The sequence below is a fragment of the Mobula birostris genome, chromosome 5 (assembly GCF_030028105.1).
Source record: "Mobula birostris isolate sMobBir1 chromosome 5, sMobBir1.hap1, whole genome shotgun sequence".
Lineage (NCBI taxonomy): Eukaryota > Metazoa > Chordata > Chondrichthyes > Myliobatiformes > Myliobatidae > Mobula > Mobula birostris.
In genome coordinates, this window is record NC_092374.1 from 172,334,481 (window position 1) to 172,351,122 (window position 16,642).

General features: G+C 44.5%; 1 protein-coding gene across 3 annotated transcripts in view; it reads left to right on the plus strand.

The window, feature by feature from the left end:
- LOC140198041 (ras GTPase-activating protein 3) overlaps positions 1 to 16,642 on the plus strand; it is a 234,759-nt gene that overhangs the window by 99,679 nt on the left and 118,438 nt on the right. Inside the window, exon 1 of one of the 3 annotated variants that reach the window (XM_072258879.1) lies at positions 13,844 to 16,304. The exons of the other annotated variants lie outside the window; for them this stretch is intronic. The gene's annotated coding sequence lies outside the window, so the exon portion shown is untranslated. Of the gene's footprint in view, positions 1 to 13,843; positions 16,305 to 16,642 lie in introns of those variants that run through there. 3 annotated transcript variants of the gene reach the window in all.

A 16,642-nucleotide genomic window follows, 5' to 3' on the forward strand; every position in this document is an offset into this window, starting at 1 on the left:
GACTTATTAACAATCAAAATTTTCAACAATAAAGGCAGGCATTGGCTCTAATACTTTCCCAAATTAACAATTGCACCCACTCCTTGGGCACCATGTTGATTATCTGTCCACACCGCTGATGAGGGTAGGTCTCCTCCCCACCCAACCTCTCCCCCTCCTACGGGTGATGAACGTTAAACTGTGGTCCTTCCCCACCGGGCCTTCGCGGTGGCTGCACCAAGTTTGAGTGCATCCCTCAGAATGTACTCCTGCAGACGAGAGTGTGCCAGTGGGCAGCATTCAGTCACGGACATCTCTGTCAGCTGGCAGACCATCAAGTTTCGGGCCGACCACAGAGCGTCTTTCACCGAATTGATGATCTGCCAGCAGCACCGGATGTTGGTCTCCGTGTGCGTCCCTGGGAACAGCCCGTAGATCACGGAGTCCTCGGTAACGCAGCTGCTGGGCATGAATCTTAGTACTGTCCCTTCCATTCTCTTCCACACCTTCTTTGCGAACCCACAGTGTGCAAAGAGGTGAGCCACCGACTCCACCCCATTACAGTCCTCCCGTAGGCAGTGGGGTGTGGAGGAACCGTTCCGGGCGTACAGGAGGGATCTGACTGGGAGGGCCCCTCTCACCGCCAGCCAGGCGAGGTCTTTGTGCCTGTTGGTGAGATCTGGCGATGAGGCATTTTGCCAGATGAACTGGACGGTCTGCTCGGGGAACCACGCCACTGTGTCCATCACGTCCTTCTCCTGCAGTGCCTGTTGGAATTCCTTTCAAAGGAGGGAGGGAGGTAGGGTCAGATGGGAGTGAATTGGATCAGCTGCTCTGGCTTAAAGTCACCTCACCACTTCTGGTTTCTGCCAGGATGACAGGGTCTAGTTTCTCAATATACAGTAATCTGAGATATACCAGAAAACACCCTCAAATTAAAACTATTTTAAAACTCTGGGATTGTGATCCTGAACCAGAAAATGCTGCAACCATGAGTTTATTCAAATTAAAAGTGATGCTGTCATCTACATGTTCTGCCCAGGACTCTGGGAGCATCTCTAGGCACCACACCCCTGGATGGATGGATCACCCAGAGAAAGAATTCATTATGGATTCATAATGAATGATAGCCGAACTCCAAGGGAGACTAGGAATGTATTCCTCGTTTATAGGGTGTTTTGACTGACGGTTTCAAGGTGAAGCTGATGGTTGCTGTCTTCTATCCCTATGTCCATAGGTGCAGAATCTGACTTCAGGTTGTCTACAGGTTAGAGCCTGGGTTGGGTTTCAGGAGTGGACACAGAACACTACAGCACAGTGCCACCCGTCAGTCCACAATGTTGTGCCAACCTTTTAACCTACTCTAAGATCACTCTAACCCTTCCCTCCCACATAGCTCATCCATTTGCCTACCTGAGTCTTCTAAATGTTCTGATTTATCTGCCTCCACCATCACCTGGAGAGTGAGTTCCATGCACTTACCACTCTCTGCATTTATATAAAAAAATTCACCTTTCTCTGACATTCCCCCCAATACTTTCATCCAATCACCTAAAAATTATCCTCCCTGATATTAGCCATTGCTGCTGTGGGAGAAAGGTGTGGGCTGTCTATCGTATCTATCCCTCTTATCATCTTAGACGCCCCAATCAAGTCACCTCTCATTCTCCTTCACTCTAAAGAGTAAAACACTGACTTGCTCACCCTTCTTCATAAGACATGCAGGATCCTGGTAAATCTTCTTTCTGCCCTCTCTAAAGCTTCTACGTCCTTCCTATAATAAGACGACCAGAACTGAGCACAAATTTCCAGTTGTGGTCTGACCAGAGTGAAGTTGCAAAAGTCTGCGAGATTCAGAAGATTGGGGAGCTTTGGTGCTTTCTTTCACAAATAGCAGTTGTTACTTTTATTAATAGATTTCTTTTGCAACTAAAGATATTAAGGGTTGTAAGGAAAAGCAGGTATATGGAATTAGATCAAAAAGTAGTCAGTACTTGATGAGAATACAGACTTAAAGGACTGAATGGCCTCCTGTGTGTGTATGTATGTATATGTTTTGAAGGTGTCCTTGATGGTGGGGAGGCTGGAGCCCATGATACATCTTTGTTATAGATATTGAAATACCAAATGTCCCCTGTACCAGGATATGGGGATCAATATTCTTCAATCTATTATAACAGAGTGACTTCAGAAACATGAATATGAATATGATTACCTGGGACCATTCCAGTTAACCTCCTCCATCCAATGTTGTGACAACCTTCCAGAATTGAACAAGTACCTCATCTGGGTTCTAGCAGTGTGGGTGATACAGAACTATTGGGGTTTTAATTGGGTATGAAAGTGTTAATATATGAGGAGCATTTGATGGCACTGGGCCTGTGCACAGTGCTGTGTAAAAGAACTAGTGAAGGAGGGGGGAATCTCATTGAAACCTATGGAATATTGAAAGCCTTAGATAAAGTGCACATGTAGAGGATATTTTCTATAATGGGGAGTCTGGGACCAGAGCGTACAGCCTCGGAATAGAGGGATGCCCCTTTGGAACAGAGATGAGAAGGAATTTCTTTAGCCAGTGGGTGATAAATCTGTGGGAGTAATTGCCACAAACTGCTGTAGAGATTAGTCATTAGATATAGTTTAAATCGAGGTTGATAGGTTCTTGATTAGTAAGGGCATCAGAGCTTAGGGGGAGAAGGCAGAAGAACAGGGGTTGTGAGTGAAAGTAAATCAGCCATGTTGGAATGATAGAATAGACTCAATGGGCCGAATGGCATGTTTCTGCTCCTATGCCATATGCTCTTATCAAGGATTCAATTCTGCCTCCTCTGCACAAATCACAAAAGGGTTAATAATAATGCCAGGAAGTTGGTCTGGTAAATGTTTGTCTTGTTAATGTGGTTTTGTGTGACAAGCAAAACTATATCTGTCACTCTCGACTGGTGTTTTTCCAGCTGTGGTAATTCTTATCAGAATCTGTCATTACTCAGTCAGTTTTGCCATCTTTGTCATTCAAATCTACTCTTGTTATGACATTAAGTTTATCTTAAAGTACTACTGTAATCAGGCCCAAGCTACTTGTTTTTAGTTGATTGTATGTTCAAGCGGAAAACTGCTTTCCTTCCCAGAAATTAAAGCTGGCCTTTAGGTTTCCTTGAGGTTTGCCAATTCCAGGTGAGTGGAGCATAAAATGATCATGTTCCAGTCCTGACATTCCTGCCTCACTCAAGAGTATTATGTGTATTGTAGCAAGCAATCTCTCAGTTGTGCCGAGGATGGTTGGGTTGGAGTCAGGTCAGAGGTTAAAATATTAAAAACTTACGAAGCTGCTTCTAACACACCTCTCCGACGCCCACTCCCTTCCTGAATTTGGCACAATGGTACTGAATGAAGAGTAAAGCAAATAATTTCCAGAAAAATGGCAATTTAATTAGAGTCCTTTGTAACCTGATGGAATCCATTGTAGGTCAGAGGGAGCAGGGGAGTCTTTTATCTGGCCTGCCATTAGTTTATTTACCTCTTGCTCAATTACCTTTGAACTTACTGTGACTTAAACTCCTAAACACAAAAGCTTAGTTCAGTCTGGTCAAATAATTTAACACCCAAGCTCTGAATCTGTTCTCTATTTTTAGCTGTGTATTTTTATAATGAATGTGAATCCTTGGCTCAACCCAGTGCGACATTCCCTCAGTTTTGCCCTTCTCACAGTGTGACCCTATCAATACAGTCCCCCTTACAGTGTGACTCTCCCTCATTGTTGCCTCTCCCATTGTAGAACTCTTCCTCGGTGCTGCCCCTTCCATATTGTAACTCCTTTCCCCCCCATAGTGTGACCCTCCCTCAGTGCTTCCCCCATCGTGTGGCCCTCCCCCAGTGCTCCCCCCCATAGTGTGACCCTCCCCCAGTGCTTCCCCCATAGTGTGACCCTCCCTCAGTGCTCCCCCCATCGTGTGACCCTCCCCCAGTGCTCCCCCCATAGTGTGACCCTCCCTCAGTGCTCCCCCCATCGTGTGACCCTCCCCCAGTGCTTCCCCCATCGTGTGACCCTCCCTCAGTGCTCCCCCCATCGTGTGTCCCTCCCCCAGTGCGCCCCCATCACATGACCCTCCCTCAGTGCTCCCCCCTATCATGTGTCCCTCCCTCAGTGCTCTCCCCATTGTGTGTCCCTCCCTCAGTGCTCCCCCCATCGTGTGTCCCTCCCCCAGTGCTCCCCCCCATAGTGTGACCCTCCCTCAGTGCTCCCCCCATCGTGTGTCCCTCCCTCAGTGCTCCCCCCATAGTGTGACCCTCCCCCAGTGCTTCCCCCATAGTGTGACCCTCCCTCAGTGCTCCCCCCATCGTGTGACCCTCCCTCAGTGCTCCCCCCATCGTGTGACCCTCCCTCAGTGCTCCCCCCATAGTGTGACCCTCCCCCAGTGCTTCCCCCATAGTGTGACCCTCCCTCAGTGCTCCCCCCATCGTGTGACCCTCCCTCAGTGCTCCCCCCTATCATGTGTCCCTCCCTCAGTGCTCTCCCCATTGTGTGTCCCTCCCTCAGTGCTCCCCCCATCGTGTGTCCCTTCCCTAGTGCTCCCCCCCATAGTGTGACCCTACCCCAGTGCTTCCCCCATAGTGTGACCCTACCCCAGTGCTTCCCCCATAGTGTGACCCTCCCTCAGTGCTCCCCCCTATCATGTGTCCCTCCCTCAGTGCTCCCCCTATCGTGTATCCCTCCCCCAGTGCTCCCCCTATCGTGTGTCCCTCCCTCAGTGCTCCCCCCGTCGTGTGACCCTCCCTCAGTGCTCCCCCCTATCGTGTGTCCCTCCCTCAGTGCTCCCCCCTATCGTGTGTCCCTCCCTCAGTGCTCCCCCCCATCATGTGTTCCTCCCTCAGTGCTCCCCCCATCGTGTGACCCTCCCTCAGTGCTCCCCCTATCATGTGTCCCTCCCTCAGTGCTCCCCCCATCGTGTGTCCCTCCCTCAGTGCTCCCCCCGTCGTGTGACCCTCCCTCAGTGCTCCCTCCTATCGTGTGTCCCTCCCTCAGTGCTCCCCCCGTTGTGTGACCCTCCCTCAGTGTTCCCCTGTCGTGTGACCCTCCCTCAGTGCTGCTCCTCCCACAGTACTGCCCCTTGCAGAGTATGATGCTCCCTCAGTAACATCCCTCCCACAATGAGATGCCATCCCACAGTATCACACTCCCTCAGTGCTGGCCCTTCCTCCTACAGCAGTGCTCCTCCGCTGGTGACGGGCTGCTCAGCACTGCCCCTGTGGTGTTTGGCTCCCCCAGTGCTGGCCCTCTTTCTTGGTGCTCCACTGGGATCCTTGGTTTTGGTCTTGTGTGTGTTGCCAGACATGAACTGCAGTACTCCAAATTGGAGATTCACGTTGGCTACCACAGGGGCATGCTGACACAGGCTGACTGGAAACATTGCCTGTCACGTTATGGTGACTGTGCCTTACAATGCAGTTCAGTACAGAGAGTTTGTTGTCTCTGCAGTGCAGTGAGGTAATGCAGTCATCTCTTCAGCCAAGTAACTAGTTCTCAGCTCTAGTTTCAGACAATGGTGTTCGGCTGGTTTGCAAATATGACGAACAATTTCAGGGCCTTTTCAGTCAAGCTGTCAATCCTTACACAGTTGGTCCAAAGATTGGTAATCTTTACTCATCCTGTATTACTTGCCACAGGCTGGGCGTTGAAGGGCCCAGCACTCTGTAACCCTTTTAAGTGTGTGTTTTATCTTTCTTGTCTTTAAGTAAAAGTTCTGCCAGGAAAGATGGAAAAGACTGGGGCTCCTCTCTCCAGGGATGGGAAGCTGAGGTGTGACCCAGTGCGGATTGAGGAAGAGTCCCACGACTGGGAAGCATAAACATGAGCCTGCATTTTGCCAATATTTCTGCAGACATTTCCAGTGCAACTAATGGACTTGCCTCCCATTAGTACTGACAGATTTGGGACTGCTGCATGAATGCCTGTGTCCGTCCTGATCTTGCAGATAGAGTGGGGAGTGAGTTCCTGGCTGTGTTTCATCCTGGGCTCCTCATGGAGTCGAAAGGAGAGCAGGAGCTTAATGAGGTGTCTCAGCAGTCACTCTCAGGGCTCTGTTTTGTTGGTCAACGTACAGGGTCTGCAAGACCATGGGTTTTGGCCACCTTTTGTACTGGCTCTGAAGAAAGGGAGGGATGCTGTGTGCTAGGTTTCAAATTATTCGCTTTAATGTTTTGTGATTACTTAAGTATTTTACTTCACCTTTGAAAGTATTTAATACTTTTAAAAGATTTTTTAAATTGTTTCATGTTAAATTTAAAAAATTGTGTTGGAATGTCAGCGACATAGAAAACCTAACAGTTTTGACAGGTGTAAGGTGGGGTTTTGCTATCTGTCAAAGATTCTCAGGTTCATGGGCAGGGCTTGCCCTAACCTGACCCCGGTCCCTGACCCACTGGGGGCCTGGCTGTTCACTCTAGGATTGTCTTGGCTAATCTGATCTATTCTGTAGGGTCAGAGCAGACATTTGGGACAATGGGAAACGAGGCAGTGAGTTCAAGTGCCGGGCTTCACAGCCAAATCTTGACCAGGTGCTGATCACTAAAAATCCAACTGGGACTTGAGAGAAACATCTTCCCTGGAGAGTGGGGAGAATGGAGCTTGCTTCCCCAGGGAGGGAGTTGGTAGTGCAGCAGAATTTTAAGAGGCGGCTGGATATGTGGGAGGAAGGAATGCAGAGAGATTACAAGGCCAATATTTAACAGAAACACTAGCATACAGCATTTGGGCCTTCTTCCACGCTTTAAGTTCTGTTTCACTGTACCCTTAATTGTATGAAGCAGCATAAAACTTTAGTTCTCTTCTTAATTCAACTCTCTCTAGTTTCGCCATAAATGCATCCATGCTGTTTGCTTCCACTACCTGGGTGTAACATGAATATTCCCTCCACTCCTTGGTAAAGAGGTTTGTATGTGACTGTGCTTAGACCACGTTTGGAGTTCTGGTCACAACATCGTAGGGAGGATCTGCAGGCTTTGGAGAGGGTGCAGAGGAGGTTCACCAGAATGTTGCCTGGATGAGGGACTATTAACCATAAGCAGAGGTCAGGCAAACTTGCATTGCTCTCTCTGGAGTATTGGGGGGCGGGTGGGGTGGCGCAACCTGATCAAAGTTTATAAGCTTATGAGAGGCATTGATAGAGTACTCTACTCGGGGTGGAAATATCAGCTTCTGGAAGGCGTAGTTTTAAAGTGAGAGGAGAGGGTTTAAAGAAGGTATGAGGCAGGATTATATTTTACACAGCTAGTGGTAAGTATCTGGAACGTGTTGCCAGGGGTGGTGGTGGAGTAAATATAATAACAAAGCTTAAGAGGAACTAGGACAGGTACATGAACAGGTGGGGAAAGTAGGGATATGGATCTGGATCACGCGTAAGCAAATGGGATTAGCATCTTAGTTGGCACAGATGTGATGGGCTGAAGAGCCTGTTCTTGTGCTGTACCATTCTGCATTCTATGAAGGGTAGAGCCACATTCATGGAGAGGGGAGGAAAGTTCAGTATTAGACTGTAAGAGATAGGAGCAGAATTAGGCCATTTGGCCCATCGAGTCTGCTCCGCCATCTCATCATGACGGATCCATTTTCCCCATCAGCCCCACTCAACTGCTTTCTCCCCGTAACCTTTCATGCCCTGGTAAATCAAGAACCTATCAGACTCTGCCTTAAATGCACCCAGTGACCTAGCCTCCACAGTCAGTGGTGACAATGAATTCCACAGATTCACCACTCTGGCTAGAGAAATTTCTCCTCATCTCCATTCTAAGTGGATATCCCTCTATTCTCAGGCAGTGCCCACTGGTTCAAGACTCCCCCACTATAGGAAATACCCTCTCCACATTCACACTACTTAGGCTTTTCAAAATTCAATAGATTTCAATGAGATTCCCCCCCCACCCCCATTCTTCTAAATTCCAGTGAGTACAGGCCCAGAGTCATCAGACAATAACCCTTTCATTCTTGGAATCATTCTTGTGAACCTTCTCTAATACCAACACATCATCTCTTAGTTAAGGGGCTGAAAACTACTCTCAGTACTCCAAGTGAGGCCTCACCAGTGTCTTAAGCCTCAGCATTACATCCTTATTTTTATATTCTAGTCCTCTCAAAATGAATTCTAACATTGCTTTTCCCTTCTTCATCACTGACTTAACCTGAAAGTTAATCTTTCGGGAGTCCTGCACGAGGACGCCCAAGCCCCTTTGCACAGCCAATTTTGGAATTTTCTGCCCATTTGGAAAATAGTCTAACCTTTTATTCCTTCTACCAAAGTGCATGACTATACACTTCCCAACACTGTTTTCCATCTGCCACTTCTTTTCTCATTTTCCTAATCTGTATAAACTGTTCTGCAGCCTCCCTGCTTTCCAATCACCACCTATCCTCCATCATAATTCGTATTGTCTGCAAACCTAGCCACGAAGCCATCCCATTCCATCATCCAGGTCATTGATATGTAGGGTAAAAAGAAGTGGTCCCAACACTGACCCCATTGGAATGCCATTAACCACCAGCCAAAGGCTCCCTTTATTCCCATTTTTTGCCTCTTGCTGATCAGCCAATCCTCTATCCATGCTAGTAACTTTCCTGTAATACTGTGGGATCTGATGTTGTTAAGCAGCCTCATATGCAGCAACATGTGAAAGGCTTTTTGAAAGTACACAACGTCCATCAATTCTCCTTTGTCTATCCTACTTGTTCTTTCCTCAAATGAATTCCAACAGATTTGTCAGGCCTGATTTTCCGTTGAGGAAACCATACTGACTTTGGCCAGTTTTATCACGTGCCTTCAAGTACCCAGAAACCTCATCTTTAATAATAGACTCCAACATCTTTTCAACCACTGAGGTCAGGCTAGCTGACCTATAATTTCCTTTCTGCTGCCTCTCTTCCTTCTTGAAGAGTGGAGTGACATTTATAATTATTTTATTTATCCAGAACCGTACCAGAAACCGGTGATTCTTGAAAGATGATTACCAATGCTTCTACAATCTTCCTAGTCACCTTTTTCAAAACCCTGGAGTGTAGTTCATCTGGTCCAGGTGATTTATCCACCATCAGACTTCTCAGCTTTTCTCTAGTAATAGCAATTGTGCTTACTTCTAACCCCTGACACTCTTGTACTTCGGGCAGACTGCTAGTGTCTTCCATAGTGAAGATGTATATAAAATACTTATTTAGTTCATCTGCTATTTTCTTGTCCCTGATTACTGCTTTTCCATTGATCCAATATTTACTCTCTCCTCTCTTTTACACTTTATATATCTGGAAAAAATCTTTTAGTATCCTCTTTGATAATATTGGTTAGCATACCTTCGCATTTCATCTTTTCCCTGCTTATGGCATTTTTAGTTGCCTTTTGTTGGTTTTTAAAAGTTTCCCAATCTTCTAACTTTCCAGTAAATTTTTGCTCTGTTATATGGCCCTCTCTTTTGTTTGTATGTGTTTTTGACTTTCCTTGTCACCCACGGTTGTATTCCTGCCTTCAGAATACTACTGCTTCTTCAGGATGTATCTATCCTGCACCATCCAAATTGCTCCCAGAAACTCAAGCCGTTGCTGTTTTACCATCATCCCTGTGAGTATCTTCTTTTGATTAACTTTGGCTAACTCCTCCCTCATGCCTCTATAATTCATTTTACTCCACTGTGTTACTGAAGTTGTAGGCAGGTCTATCGTATTTTGATCACTTTTTCCTAAGGGTTCCTTTACCTTAAGCTTCCTAATCAAATCTAGTTCATTGCACAATACCCAATCCAGAATAGCCTTTCCCCTAGTGGACTCAACCAAAAGCTGCTCTGAAAAGCCATCTGGTAGGCATTCTATAAATTTCTTCTCTTGTGATCCAGCACTAACCTGATTTTCTTAATCTACCTGCAAATTGAAATCCTCCATGATTATCATAACATCACCCTTTTTGCATGCTCTTTCTATCTCCCGTTGTAATTTTTATTCCACATCCTGGCTACTGTTTGCTGGTTGTTGTGTATAACTCCCGTCAGGGTCTTTTATCCCTGCAGTTTCTTAACTCTTCACAAGGATTCTACACCTACTGCTCAATCCTATGTTCCCTCTTTGTGAGGATTTGATTTCATTTTTTACCAACAGAGCCACCCCACCCCCTCTGCCGATTTGCGTGTCCGTTGATACACTGTGTATCCTTGGATGTTCAGCTCCCATGACTCAGTGATGCCCACAATGTTGAATGTTTCAATTGATAGATCTTTTTTGGGGGGGGGGGGAGGCAAGAATTGCAGATTCAGACTGACATGAGCAGGAAGGAATTTCTTGACATCAGCCCTAAGTAGCCCATCTTGAATCTTAAGCCACCTTCTCTTCTCCAGTTGTTTTGGCCCTCAGCTCTTTAATTCCCTTTCTACATCTCTCTACCTCATCACCTCCCCTTGGCAAGGACATGTTGTTCAGTGTCTAGCATGAGTGCTGAGAGGGAATTTAGGGTGATTTTCTCTATTAGTGACAATGGCATCGCCAGATGTTAATGACAAGGATAACAGAAAATAGTTACTGTTACTTGCCTCATTCACTTGCATAAAAGGCAATGATCCAAGTACTGAAAGATGGGATTAATATGGATTAATACTGGTTCGCGTGGATGTGATCAGCCAAATGGCCCGTTTCCATGCTGTTATGTCTCTATGAGCATGATTCAAACACTTTAGAGATGAGCAGACTTAGTAACAGGACTGAATGGTGCTTTCTGCTAAGCTAATGTGCAGTAAACACGCTGTCATAGCTGCAGCATATGGTTAGTTGACAGTTTGTGGTGACAAATACAACTCTGCAGAATGCCCGTGAGCAATTATTTCACAGCTATTGCTTATCCTGCCAGTTTGTAGAAATGTCAGTTAGAACCATGGGGCATCTGGGCAGGTTATCCTGGGATACAGAATTTAGTGGTGCTGCATAACTGTGGACTAGAAATGAGAAGGGGCAAGACAGAAATGCTGAGAGTGAGAGAGAGAAAAGAGTACAGGTATATTTACTGCACTTGAGTTGGATTAGAGGTCACCAGCACAATGAACGTCCTCTGCACAAAGCAATAACAATGTACAATTTAGACTGGATTATGAAAGATAAATGTTCAAAGTAAATTTATTAAAAGTACAAATTTATTTACAATTTTATTACCATGTAGTACCCTGAGATCCATTTTCTTACAGCCATTCACAGTAGAACAAAGAAATAAAACAGAATCAATGAAAAACTACACACAAAGACTAATAAATAACCAATGTGTAAAGGAAGATAAGCTGCAAATATTAGATTATTATTAGATTATGAGGACACGCAGTCCTCTTTTATTGTCATTTAGTAATGCATATATTAAGAAATAATACATTATTCCTCCGAAACAAAAAGAAACAAGTGATGATAATAATAAGTAAATAATATTGGGTGTGTGAATTGTAGAGTCCTTGAAAGTGAGTTCATAGGTTGTGGAATCAGTTCAGTGTTGAGATGAGTGAAGTTATCCATGCTGGTTCAGGAACCTGATGGTTGAAGGATAATAATTGTTCCTGAGTTTGGTAGTGTGGGGTATAGTTCTTGTACCTCCTTCCCTATGGCAGCAGCAAGAAGAGAACATAGCCTGGATGGCAGGGGTCCTTGATGATGGATGCTGCTTTCTTGTAGCAGCACTGTTGTAGATGTGTTCAGTGGTGGGGAAAGCTGTGATGGACTGGTCTGTGTCCACTAGGCTTTACCATTCTTGGACATTTATGTTTCCATACCAGACGATGATACAATCAGTCAGGATACTCTTCAATGTTGTCATTGCTAAGCTTGTTGCCTCAGTTTGGTTTTAGTCTCATTTATGAATTCTACGTTATGCTTTGTGCTAGTTCCTCTGCAGTGTGGAACATTCCCAGTCTCATCATTAAATGCTGCACCCTGAATTCAGCAGTAATGAGAAATTGAGCAGATAAGCTAATGATAACTTATACAACAGGAATTCTGCAGATGCTGGAAATTCAAGCAACACACATCAAAGTTGCTGGTGAACGCAGCAGGCCAGGCAGCATCTCTAGGAAGAGGTGCAGTCAACGTTTCAGGCTGAGACCCTTCGTCAGGACTAACTGAAGGGTCTTGGCCTGAAACGTCGACTGCACCTCTTCCTAATGATAACTTATCCTGGGCTGATATTTATCTCACAGTGGAAATCACTAGAACGGATGATCTGGTCATTGTCATATGCTTTGGGAGCTTGCTGTGTACGTGGTGATTATGTTGACTCTACTACATTTTGACATCTTGAAAACATGCAAAGTGCTGGAGAAGATTAAATCTTTAAAAATGCAGACCAAATCTTCCGTTTCAGATTAAAAGAACAGAAAGTATATTCATTTCCATAGATGCTGCATGACCTGCTGAGTTCCTGGAGCATTTTGTATGTGTGTGACTGCACGTTGCCGTATTGTCTTGAGACATGATGCTCACCATCTGTCCATCTGGATGTCCTTAGTAAATTTCTGATAATCCCAACTGCCAACAGAAGAGACCAAGAACTCAAATCACTTTTTAAAAATCATTTCTTGAGATGTGACCATCATAAAGACAAAGATTAACTTTATTTGTCAAAGTTCAAAGTAAATTTATTGTCAAAGTACATATATCTCACCATATACTACCCTGAGATTAATTTTCTTGTGGGCATTCACAGTAAATAGAAAGAAACCCGTAGAATCAATGAAAAAATGCACACAACAGAGATGGACAAACAACCAATGTGTCAAAGACAATAAACTGTGCAAATACAAAATAAAGAAAAACTATAATAAACAAATAAGCAATAAATATCAAGGACACAAGTTGTAGAGGCCTTAAAGTTGAGTCTATAGGTTGTGGAATCCATTTAGTGTTGGGATGATTGAATTATTCCCTCTGGTCCCAAGAGTCTGATGGTTGTGGGGCAATAACTGTTCCTGAACCTGGTGGCGTGGGACTTGAGACTCCTATATCTCCTTCTTGATGGTGGCAATAAGAAGAGAGCATGGTCTGGATGGTGGGGGTTTTTTGATGGATGCTGCAGCAGTGCTCCTGTAAATGTGCTCAATGATGTGGAAGGCTCTACCCATGATGGACTGGAATTTATTCACTGTTTTATTTAGTTTTGTTTTCCAGTTCAAGGTCATTGATGATTCCATACCAGTCAGTATACTCTCCAGTGTACATCTATAGAAGTTAGTCAAACTTTTAGATGACATGTGGAATCTGTGCAAACTTCTAGAGAAGTACAGGCACTGCTGTGCCTTCTTTGTAATGGCTGTTACGTGCTGGGCCCAGGACAGATCCTCTGAAATGATAACACTGAAGAAGTTAAAGCTGCTGACGCTCCACCTCTGATCCCCTGATGAGGACTGACTCATGGACCTCTAGTTTCCTCCACTTGTTGTTAATAATCAGCTCTTTGGTTTTGTTGACATTGAGCAAGAGGTTGTTGTGGCACCATTCAGCCAGATTCTCAATCTCCCTCTTGTACCTGATTTGTTACCATCTTTAATTTGGCCTCCAACAGTGGTATCGTCAGCAAATTTAAATATGGCATTGGAGCTGTACTTGGCCTCACAGTCATAAATATGAAGTGAGTAGAGCAGCGGGCTAAGCACACAGCCTTGTGGTGCACCTGCGCTGATGGTGATTGTGAAGATCTTGTTGCCAATCTGAACTGACTGGAATCTACAAATGAGGGAATTGAAGATCCATTTGCACAAGGAGGTATTGGAGCTTATTGATTAGTTTTGAGAGGATGATAGTGTTGAATGCAGAGCTGTAGTCAATGATAAACATCCTGATGTATGCATTTTCACAGTCCAGATGTTCCAGGGCTGAGTGGAGAACCAATGAAATGGCATCGAATGTTGACCTGTTGTGACAATAGGCGAATAGGAGCAGATTCAAGATGCTCCTCAGGCAAGAACTGATATACTTCATCACCAATATTTCAAAGTACTTCATCACAGTGGTTTGACAAGATGAGTATTTATTTCCCTTCTTACAGCAGCCTTGCTTGGTTCAGCCGAATGACATGCCAATTGTTCCAAAGGGTAATTTGGTGTCAGTGAAGGAGTCAATAGTTCTGCAATCCAGATTTTGGTCATTAGCTATGGCATTAATCAATTAGTTGGGATATTAACAGCTTCCTGGTCCATTGCTAATTTGAATTCTGGACTTTCATCTCAGCAATAACAATCAGCATATTTGAAAATGAAAATAACTGCAGATGACAAAAATCTTAAAGTTAAAACAGAAAATGCTGGAAATACTCGGTGCGTCAGGCAGCATTCATGGGAAGAGAAACAAGGTTTGCATTTCAGGCTGCTTGTTTCTTTTTTAGAGAATTTAACATAACCAAATGAACCTCAGGTATTTTGAGCAGTATTATTAGGTAATATGTCATAAGGAGCTAGTGGGGCAGGTCACCAGAAGTATGAGAGAGACAAAGATTTGGGGAAGTAATTCTTAAGATAGTAATGTTTCTGAAAGTCTTTTCATGTTCTCCAGATTTCATAAAGGAGGCTCATTGAATAGATTCCTTTCAATAGAGGGATATTCTGCCGGAGAGCTCAAATTGCAGGAGATAATTATTACTTTCTTTATTTTGCTGTGTGGTAGATAATTCAGAATCCAGTGAGGAGTTCTCCACCTGAGCCTTCGACAGTTGTTCTCTTGTCTGCATTCGTTTGGTTTGGTGTGGAAAGGAGAGAGGTTCTCTGTGTGTTTCCTGTGTACTTGAGTTGTGGGAAGCACAGTTATTCTCATAAACACTTGCAATTATATAATGTCTGTCAATTGAGTCTACTTTTGCTGAAGCACTTCTCATGCCGGATTCTTTTTGGAGTGCTGTCACTGTACTGTTCTAATAGCTAGGAATCTGAGCCAAGTTCTGCCTATACTTGTTAGCAACATTAGAGCCAGTGGGATTAAGGAGACAGTGGCTGCATGGTTCCAGAATTGGCAGGAGAACAGAAATCAGAGAGCAACAGTGAACATTAATTTTTCAGAATGGAAGGAAGATTTGGTATAGGTGGACAGGGCAGTAGATGAGATGAAACCCCTCACTGAGTCGGTAGGTTTAGAATGGGGAAGATTACATTCGGGTGAGTGAGCCCATTACTTTTATCTCTGTGCCAGTTCCCTCCATCTCAAAATCAGTGACTTGTATTTGCATAATTGGATTGTACTTGATTGGTGGATTTTTGGTATGGAGAGAGACTGGATAGGCTGGGTTGCTTTCCCAGGAGGCTGAGGAGTTACCTGATAGAGATTTATTAAATTATAAGAGGCATAGATAGGGTAGATAGTCAGAATGTTTTCCCATAGTAGTGGTATCAAAAACAAGAGGGATTAGGTTATGGTGACAGAAGGAGTTTTAAAGGGATCTGAGGACCAAGTTTTTCCAAACAAAGCATGGTTGATATTTGGAAAGTACTACCAGAGGACATGGTTGCTACATTTAAGATGCATGTTAACAGACACTAAATAGGCAGGATGTAGAATGATATGGTTCTAATGTAGGTAGAAGTGAAGGGCCTGGAGCAGTTGTGCCAAAGGGCCCATTTCTTGCTGTACAATCTGACAACTCTATGAAGTAAACATTACAGCTTGGAGAAATGGGCAGACAGAGCATATAGGAACTTGTTGCAGAGAATGGGAAGTGTACCTTTTGTTCGCAAGTGTGAGGGGAAGCAGGATGAAACTAAATGGAGAGCTGCTGGGGGATTGGGGGTCTAGATGTAACTCCGTCATGAAAGAAGAACCAGAATGTATTCCTGTAGCAACTTTCTCAACCCTGGGTCTTTTAAAAACAGTTTAAAATCAGTGAAGTATATTTGCTGTGCTGCTGAATTGCAGGAAACATGGCAGGCAATTTGCATGCAACAAACAAGCCCGATAATTTATTTTGATGTTGTGAGCAGAAGTGTAAATATTGACTAAGACTTTCGGGGCTGGGTCCTTGGCTTTATGTTCCAAACTGAAACTTGGCATTCTGATAGCGTGGCACTTGCTCGATATTGCACTGAGAGTGTCAGTCTCAGTATTTGAGCAAGTCTCTGAATTGAGTCTTGAGCCTACAGCTTTCTGACTGAGATGATTGTGTTACCAGTTGAGATTGACATTTGTAAGTATGTTTGAAGATTGATCGGCAATATGTGACCATGCTTTGTGTTGGGCCAGCAGAATTCAGCATCAGGGCACTGGTGAACTCAACATACCCAAACATCAACAGTACCTGGAGATCCCACGTGGCTATCCCCACCGTGCACTGATGATGTGGTCCTTCAAGGTAAATCATCTGGAAACATAGAACATAGTTGCTGCTCTTGAACTCACTCCCTGACTAATGAAGGCTAAAGGCTGATTTATACTTCTGCGTCAAATGGACGCCGTGACCTACGCAAGTGGCCTACGTGCATTGTGAGCATTTATACTTGCGCGTTGGTGTGTCTGCTTCACTCTGTAATTCGGGCACGTCGCGCATGCGCACACACCTGCCCGTGCAAGGCTTCATAGTCACGGTAGTCTTTCTCAGGGTAAACAAGTTTAAAGCGAGTGTTTTTTTCGTAAAAGCGAAATGTGTCCTCCATAATTTCAGAGGTCTGTAAAGCTTTATGCAAAGCATTG